Below are 9,906 nucleotides of genomic sequence, written 5' to 3' on the forward strand. Positions count from 1 at the left end.
GAACAGGTGCGGCAAGCAGAATTTCGATTATATTATTAAGGTGATGGATGAGTGAAATCTGCCACCTCAACAAGCAACCAAACATCATTTAGTTTTATGATTTATTTATTTATTCATTAATTTTTCGATCTCCCCCTGTGTTTATGATGCCCGCTCAGTGACTCAGAGCCGCAAAATCTCATTGACTAAGCCTTGCCCACAGCAGAGGGTTTGTTTCTGCACACTACCCTTATTTCAAACCCATGTTTGTTTTCGCTGGAGATGGTGGTGTTGATTTGAAAAGGCAGTCAGGCACAGTTAAAGATGAATGGAAGGGTGACTGGAGAATATATCTTTAGGTTTGAAAGAAAACCACTGCTGTGGTAAATCTGCCTTCATTATGACTCCAGCTGCTTTGTCGCATCTTTCAAAGTGTCATTTTACTTTTAATTTAAACTCTTCTGTATTCTGTTGGCAGCTGAATACTATAATTACTTTAGTCGTGACTTGTGCAGATGCTTTGTTTTTGTGAATTAGCACATAATGTGAATTGGACGGTTGTGATGAAGTAGTGTGGGTTGACAAAAAAAAACGAAGATTTTTTACAATGTTTTTTTAACGCAAGTGTCACCACGGATGATAAATTCGGTGCCCGCTCAACAACCGTTGTCACGTGTGTCTCCTCATCCATCCTCCCTTTCTTTTCTGTGTCAGGCAGTAGTCCGTGTCTGACGGGAACCCAGACAGGCGTGTTTGTGCTAGACTGAATGGCTGCACTTTAAGTGTCTCTTGGCAAACACACGGCAAATACCTGATTCAGGTGGATTGGTGACCCAGTCACACACAGGGAGGAGAGCAACTTGGGTGCGAGTGTTTATAAATATTTGAGTATGTAATTATATACACTGTTTGTACTCTCATTCAGGAGGAGGGTGTAGTACACCAAAATATGTTTCATGTTTTGCATGTTTGTCCATGTTCTTTGTGTGAGTGTGTGTGACTTTATTTCACGTCCGTTATACAAGCTTCCTGTTTTAAAGGAATAGTTCATTCAAATATGAATATTTACTCACCTTGATGCTATCCCAGATTAATTACTTACTGTACTTCAGTTGAGCACAATTCAATTTAATTAAAATGCTACACGCTCTTCAAAAAAAGCTCCAAATACATTTATACTTTGAATTGTAGTGCATTACAAGGTATACATTTTTTTGTAGTAGTTTGTGTGAGTTTTTGCGCTAACCCAGTGCTCAACCACTGAGCTATACAGGGCCACATCCATCCATCATAAAACTAATCCAAATAACTCCAGTGGGTTACTATATGTCCTTTGAAGCGAACTTATATGTTTGTGAGAAAAACCCACTAATATCCTGAGCTTATTTTGAGCCATTCTTAAATGTATCACTTGGATCGGCTTGTTTACCTTTCGATTTTGCTAAATTATCCTTAAGTATTAATGGTTTTCTTTAACAAACGTATCGTTTCGCTTCAGATGTCATATATGAACTCAGTAGAGTAATTTGGATTACTTGAATGATTGATTTATGTGCTTTTTGGAGCTTCCCCATTATGAGTGCTTTGTAGGAAGATAACATGACAGCATTTTAATATAAAATTGTTTGTGGTCACCCGAAGTAAGGAAATCAGATACATCAGGGATGGCACGAGTGCGAGTAATTTATGAGAGAATTTCATATTTGGGTGAATTTTTTTTAACTGTACAACTGTACAAAAGTAAATTTTTTCGGAAACTTAATTTAAAAAGATAATGTTATAAACAGAAATATTTTTGCTGTGTTCAATAACTCACAAGTGTGGTCTATCAATACCAGGTGAAATTTAGTAAAAATGTAAAACAACTTTTGTATAATTTCACTTTAAACATAAGTAGTGACGAAAGTAACACAACAAAACAAGATAGATTTTCGTGTTACACTTGTTTTTATTAAATATACATGACTGTGACCTTGTTAATATGTAACTGCAAACTTATTTTGTAATTTTTTTTGTAAAAAATAATGAAATTACATTTTCATTTTAAATTTCAGTTTTATGAAATGTTTCAAAAGCAACTAACAGTACAAACTTAAATTGTTAAGAATGAAGCATTTTTCAACAGTTTGAACACACTGTAAAAAAATCCATAGAAATTACAGTGTTACTTGCAGCTGGTTGCCGGTAACTTACCGTAGATTTAAATTTATTTACATTTAAACAATTTAAAGTTATTTACTTGCAAGAGTTTGTTCAAAGTTAAATAAATTTTAAATATGAACAAGTCTTTATCTTTACAGAATAAAATTATACAATAACAACCTCATGTAAAGCATTCTGGGAACCAGAAATCATCATCAATCTTTTTCTGTTTTTTGCTTCAGATTTTGTTTCCCAGAATGCTTTGTTTGATGCTGTTATTTTAGTTTTTACTCTGTAAAGATGTAATGTTTAATGTTCATTTAACTTTGAACAAAATGTTGGCAGTAAATAACATATATTTAAATCTACGGTAAGTTACCGGCAACCAGCTGCAAGTAACACTGTAATTTCTACTGAATTTTTTTACAGTGAAAATGAAATAAAATCAAATTAGAATAATATCAATTTGCAACAGTATTAGCAGCGGGAAAAAAGTAACAAGTGTTACTTTCGACCCGACAGGATCTCCTCACAATTAAACCCAATTTACTTTTATTTTGAAAAACTCTAGGATGTGTTAGAGAACTAAATAACCTGTAGATTGATCAGTATTTTAACACATGAAACCTGAAACACAACGCGTTATAAGAAAAAAAATGACGCTTTACGAATTTACTTATCATAGTTGAAAACACCTTTGAATCTACACGTGGAAAACAGTGAGTTTATAACGCAATATTTGTCAGCTCTGTCACAGGTTGTGTGCTAAAGATGCTGTCGTAGTTTGGGATGCAAATGTTATCAGGGCTCTGAGAAAATCACTTTGTTACTTTCTTCCTGCATTAATTTTGCCCCGGTTCTCCTCTAATAATAATAATAATAATAATAATAATACATTTATTTAATATATAGCACCTTTAGAAGTAACGTCCTCATTATTTACACTGTAAAAAATTAGCTGTAATTATGCAGCTGGCTGCCAGTAACTTACTGTATAGAAGATAAAGACTGAAAATGTTTCATGTTCATTTAACTTTGAACAAACTGTTGCCAGTAAATAACATAAATGTAAAATCTACAGTAATACCCAGTAATACTGTAATTTCTACAGAAATCTTTTACATTGTACAACAAACACATATCACAAAATAACATGAGAAAATTCAAACAAAATACATTTAAGAAGCTTACTAAAAAAACGAAATGTTTATATAATTTCTATATATATATAATTTACTTTTATTGATCTTTATGGAATTCAAGTTCAGGTTTGCTTTTAAAATATTTTTGTTACATTTGCATTTCATATTATTTATCTTATTTATCTTAATATTTTATTTATTTATATTAAAAATATATTTTATTTCTCTTTTAAGACCTTGCTCACCGTTCACCATTTTTTCAGGAAGGACTGCAGTCTGCAACTTTTAAAAGTAAAAAAAGCCTCAAGGTTGATATTATTTCAATATTCTGTTATCAATCAACAAATACAATATTAACGAAGGAAAACAAACCACGTCTTTTTCCTCTCTCAAATCTTCGACATGCAATGCCTCCACCTCTTACCAAATTCACACCTCCCCCTATTGGCGTCCTCTCTAGTGAGCTTTTCAAAACAACTGGTTAAACAGACACAGGGTAAAAATCAACAAATCTGCACCCAATATTAATTTTACCCTAAACAAACCTGCTAAAGAAAAACAAACCTCATCTCCCCATATTGTTGTGCTTGAGACCATATGGGCGAGTTTATTTTTAGTTTGTTACACTATTGGGTTTCATTAAGGCTGCTGTGAGGGTCCCAGACGGCCCGCCTCGGCGCAGACCATCCAGTGCCAGAGGTCGAGAGCGGTTTCCTGCTCATGTTATGACGCAGAGCGGTGGAGCACACATGCTTACATACACACAATCTCTCAGTCATACAAAGAGCCTGTAGAATGGGCTCTTTGTACTCATGCTGTTGTGGCGCTGGACTGCCGCGTCTCTGCGCTGACAACATTTTTCCCCTTCAAAGACCAAGTTTAACATTTGACTCCAGCTGTCCCAACTCACTCTGTCTGTTTGGGCGGGCGAGAAAAGGGTCACGAATGAGGGAGAACCACGGCGCTCTCTGAAAGCGTTCGACTTGAAATGATTTTCTGTGTCTGTGCCAAAACAGTAGGGAGATGGGGCGATGGCTCTCATCATGCTTTGATACACACACGACAGGGCAGATACGGGTTAGATTGCAGCACACTATCACGCCAGCAGAATAGGCACTTTGCTGCCATTTTAAATAGACCTGCTGGATAAAAGTGTTTTAAAATATCATAAGTCATTGTAAATAAGAAAGTAATGTTCCTCTGTGGAGAACTTTGTCTTTATTATCTCCACCGGAATGGCTGTTTTGGGAGTCGGGGAGTACTGTCGGGCGACTCTGACTCTCTGCTTCCCTCCTAAGGCGCAGAATAAAATTACATATGGTGTCATTTGCAATCCAAAGCTGTTTTTACCAGAGACCGGTCATGAGCTAATGTCATTCTGTTGAGAATGTGAAGAGAAGTCAAACAGATTGAAAGTAAAGAAATTGAATCGCTAGGTAAATATGTTTGTTGAATGCCCTATTTTGCACATCAGTTCTTGTTATGAGTGTGTGACAGGCAAATGTTTTCTCAGCAAATGTGGCTGCACAATATTTTCAGATTTTGCTTATGCAAATGAATCAATACAAAATTCCAAGCACACTTCAGTGACAACTGTGAGCACTGGAGTTTGGTCGCTTTGTGTGTCATGAAACACTGAACCGTGGAGTTTATGCATTAAATCGGAAAATGTGTTTAACCAACTTACACTCGATGCAATAGAGGAACCATATGGCTGTTTGGTTCTGTAAAGAACCTTCATTATCCGAAGAATCTCACTATTTCACAAATGGTTCTTTAAAGGTTCTTCAAATTATATAAAAAAAAAAGTTTGTTTTTTTAAACTTTTACTGAATTGAGCTTATAGGGAACCAAATATGGTTACAGTTTTGCTGTGAAGAACCTATTATATCCTCCTGAGACCCGGCCCATTGACTTGGGTCCTCTGCTTAAGACCTCTAAGTCAAGCACAATTTGTTTAACCTATTTGAATCCTTTGCAGATTATACGTTTTCTTGATAATCATCCATTTTTTTCAACATGAGAGTCTAAAATTGTGCAGTATTTTAGAAATGTACAATAATTTTGACCCTTTCGTAGTGGACACCAGGACTTTGTTCTTATGTTTGTTTTTGAATAAAAAAATTGGTAACACTTTACAGTAAGATTGTATTTGTTTACATTTTTAAAGGTGCAGTGTGTAATTTTTAGAAGGATCTTTTGACAGAAATGCAATATACAAAACTACATTATCATGGGTGTATAAAGACCTTTTCATAATGAATCGTTATGTTTTTATTACCTTAGAATGAGATGTTTTAATCTACATGCATGAGGGTCCCCTTACGTGGAAGTCGCCATTTTGTGCCACCACGTTTCTACAGAAGCCCTTAACGGACAAACATTTAAATTGTTTTTCCAGTAGTGGCTACTGTAGCTTCTCTATGCGTTTCGAAAGCGAGGGGTGAGCCGTGGGCTGAGTCGTTGGTTGCAATTTGCAATCTCACCACTAGATGCCGCAAAAATGTACACACTGCACCTTTAAATGCATTGGCTAACATGAATCAACAATGAGGAATATAGTTTATCTGCATTTATTAATCTTTGTTAATGTTAATACAGTTGTTCATGTTAGTTCATTGTGCATTAACTAAGGTTAACAAATTCAACCGGTTGTAAAGTGCCAAATAATTAAATAATTAAAAGAAAGCCAGAGAATTAGGAAATATGCCTCAAATGCTGGATAATCCAAAATGTTTGTAGATGCAGAATCCCCGGATGCAAAGCAGAACATTTGTGAGATGGAATAAGAGCAACATGTTCCTGTGTGTCTTCCAGAAATGAGAATGCTGCATCAAATATCATCTTGGATCAAATGTCTAATTTAAAACTCATAACATTTAATTGCACATTGCGGTGAAAATGAAATTGAAAACAAAAATGAATGTTAAAAAAATGAAAATTGAATCAAATGGCAAAAACACTGAATCAAGATGGATGCAATTTAGAACATTAAAGTCCCATTGTCCACTAGATTTGACATGTCATAAAATTTTACAAATAATTTAATTCATTTAATTTTATTGTAATGTGTTTGTTACCACCCCAACACTTAATTTTTAAAAGAAAGATTTTTTTTTACTTTTTTCCTGGTTCCCAGGAGGATATGTATGACTGCAAATAGGCAACATTCATATCATGTTTAACAGACACAACATCAGTGGAAGGGGGGATATTAGTAACACTCAATAATTGAATCGGTAACACTGTACAATAAGGTTGTATTAGTTAACATTAGTCAATGCATTAACTAACATGAACTAACAATAAACAAAATAGTTTTTTTTTAGCATGTATTAATTCTTGTTAATTTTAGTTAATGTCAATATAGTTATTCATGTTAGTTCATGATGCATTAATTAATGTCAACAGTTAAGAAGCTTGATTTTATAAATGTACTAATAAAAGCTTAAATTAACATTAACTAAGATTAATAAATGTTGTTGAAGTATTGTTCATTGTTAGTTAATGGTAGCTAATTCATTAATAATGTTAACAAATACAACCTTATTGTTAAGTGTTACCAATTTATCTTCAGTAATATCTTGCTATATTGAAGGATGTATTTACAGGAAAAATGGTAAATAGCTGTCAATGCGGTGGTACCCTTTTATAAAGTGCCCCTTTGCACCTAAAGAGTTCATAGTAGTACATCAGAGGTATATATTGGGACCAAAGAGTGCATATTAATACCTCAAAGGCACATATTGGTACCAAATGTATAAATGTTACATTAGGATACACTGCCTCAGTGCAGCCTTGGGCTATTTTGACCTTTTTTTCTTTTCAATTTATATATATTTGTATGTATATTTGTCCTTGTTTTCCTCATCTACCTTGTACTTGAACGTGATCAACAAACAAACAAAATAATACTTTTGATGGCATTGATAAACCTGTGGTTTTCTGTGCGGGGAAGAAACTTAAGCCATCAAATCTAATAATCTACGTGAGAAGCACCCGGGCCGGCTGTTGCTTGTCTTACACAACAGTATCAAGCTTCTGTCATGCTAACACATTGACCCCAGGGGATCTTATGAAAAACTTTACATTATTTTACTTAGCGGACCTAAACATTTTACAGCTGATCGCTGTCAAACAAGTTCAGCGACGAAGTCCCAAGTATGACAGCAGCAATGACAGTGTTTTGATTATTAATGTTTTTTTATCAGTTTGTACCACTAGTCAACTAAAAATATATAACATGGCAAAGATAAATGCACATTTATATATTGATTTTGTAGATTTTGAAAATAAATTTTTAGAATTTTAGAATAAATCTTTGAAAATCAAATTATGCATTTGAATTTTTAATGTTATGATAACCTAAAGATGCTGTGTGACAGAAAATAGTGAAAGTTTGTAACAGAAATAGTGATTTTCATCTTTCACTTTCTTGGTATAGAATATATATATATATATATATGGGTCATTCTTTATTTGTGGTGGCAAGTGGTGTCCCTCTACTTTACAAAAGTTGAAATAATCTTTAAATACCAATAAATTATAAAATGTTTTCATGTTTGTATTCAGTAGGATAAACACAATTCGTGCACTATTAACAATTAAATATTTGTTTTAAAATACATATTTACAGTAATTGAGTTTGAGAGATTGCATTTGTAACAAATATGCATGTTCCCGCCATACCTCAAAGAGGATTGTAATTGCAACAATATAACATTTTTAAAACAAATCAAGTGGTTATATTGTGAATATAGATTGTATTAAACATGTACAATTTTATTCATTTTATATATATATATATACATATACATACATATATACATATATATATATAAATATATATATATGAAAATATATATATAAAAAATTTCCCAAATTCATGTCTGTGGCGTTGGAAGGACGAAATCTATTTGGACTACTTCCTGTGTGTACAGGTCATTGCAGGTGCTGGTTGATCTGAGGGGTGCATGGTGAGTGCATTTTTTCTTATCAATTTTTTTTAAAGTTAGCTAAATTTCTGACAATTTCATGTGTATCACTTTGTTATTGTGGTGTTATGTTTATAACTTGCATTTTGATAAATACATCAATCTTTAATATTTCCTAAAAGTCCCCTGATCTTGAAAACATCATGATCGCAGCCTCCATTTAAAAAAAGACTGAATTTAGGCTAATTTGTCTGTGGTGTTACTGTGATTTTACTTTAAATATTGGTTAACACCACAGGCATAAGTGGATGTTTCACCAGTCTTTGATTAAAATTATTTAAAATTAAAAATGTTATTAAAGGTGCCATTTGTAATAATTGAGGTAAAAGATTTTAAAAAATTAGCTACACGCATCAAAAGAATGAGAAGAAATAAGGGCAAAGATGTCATTAAAAAAATGACAAGGTATAGTGCTGCAGAAATATCAATCTGAATTAGCATGCTAAATTACTAGCTACAGCCCGACTGGTGTTGTAATACCAGTTTCGACCATGGGAGGCGGTATGCGGGCCACGCACATAACCGCCAGCCAAACTGCAATACACAAATAAGTCGCATGTGTGGGAGTACAGCCCTCTACTACTACCGCTGCGTTTGAAAACTAAGGCAGCTGACTTGTTGACTTAGGAGGCATGAAGGCAGCTCAGAGAAATGCAATTCGGACAGCCATGGATTCAGACATGCCTTGATGCCTTCCTGCCTTGCAATAGGGTTTTCGGACGTATTTCAGTTCAGAGAAGAGAGCGGAAGAATGGCTGAAGCAAGAGACATTTACCACTACCACAACCATTTGCTGCAGGGAACAACGCGCTCGGAATCACAAATAAAATATGATAAATAAGGGAAACCGAACCAGAGTAAATACTGGCACTGCTTTTCATCGCTGGAGACAACTAATGGACATGAAAGAAATGAGGTTCGACTGACGAGAAGCTCAATGACTATCGCATGCAAATTGTCGCGCATCCTTAGCTGTTAGCGTTTAATAGTTAGCTCTACCCACAGATCCGATCCGGTTTTCACCCGTTATCTACCAAGCTGATGCTAAAATGTAACATTAGCTAAGAAGCTTGAAATATCTTCGATGATAATGAACACCAAATGGACCCACGAAACGTAGCGGAAAACATTGCAATTTTAATGAGACGAATGTTTTTTTTTTGTGACTGAATGTTTTTTTTTGTGACTAATGATAACTTAGTTGCTAATGTAAATCAAACTTGATATATGCTGCTAAATTTGCAGCTGCTAAATTAAAATAGACCAACTCACTTTCTGGAGGTATACTGCCCCCGTCTGTTTGGAGTCTGGAGTATGAATTGATTTTTTTTTGGCGGACATTTTAAATGGTCCCTTTAAGCTTCCATTTTAAATATGTAATTTTAAACACATTTTAAATGCATATCAATACATTTTATTAAAAGAAAAAAGCATATTTACTGCTTTATACATACACTATACACTACTATATATACACATACATTCTTCAATTGAGGTGGCAGATGAGAGGCAGAAATTGTAAAAATACTTGTTTATTTTCTTTTAATAAAATGTATTGTTATGCATTTACAATTAGTTTAATATGCTATTAAAATTTAAGCGTAATAACATTTCTAATTTTAAATACTTTTTTTACTTGAATTATAAGT

The sequence above is a fragment of the Misgurnus anguillicaudatus genome, chromosome 2 (assembly GCF_027580225.2).
Source record: "Misgurnus anguillicaudatus chromosome 2, ASM2758022v2, whole genome shotgun sequence".
In the NCBI taxonomy this organism is placed as follows: domain Eukaryota; kingdom Metazoa; phylum Chordata; class Actinopteri; order Cypriniformes; family Cobitidae; genus Misgurnus; species Misgurnus anguillicaudatus.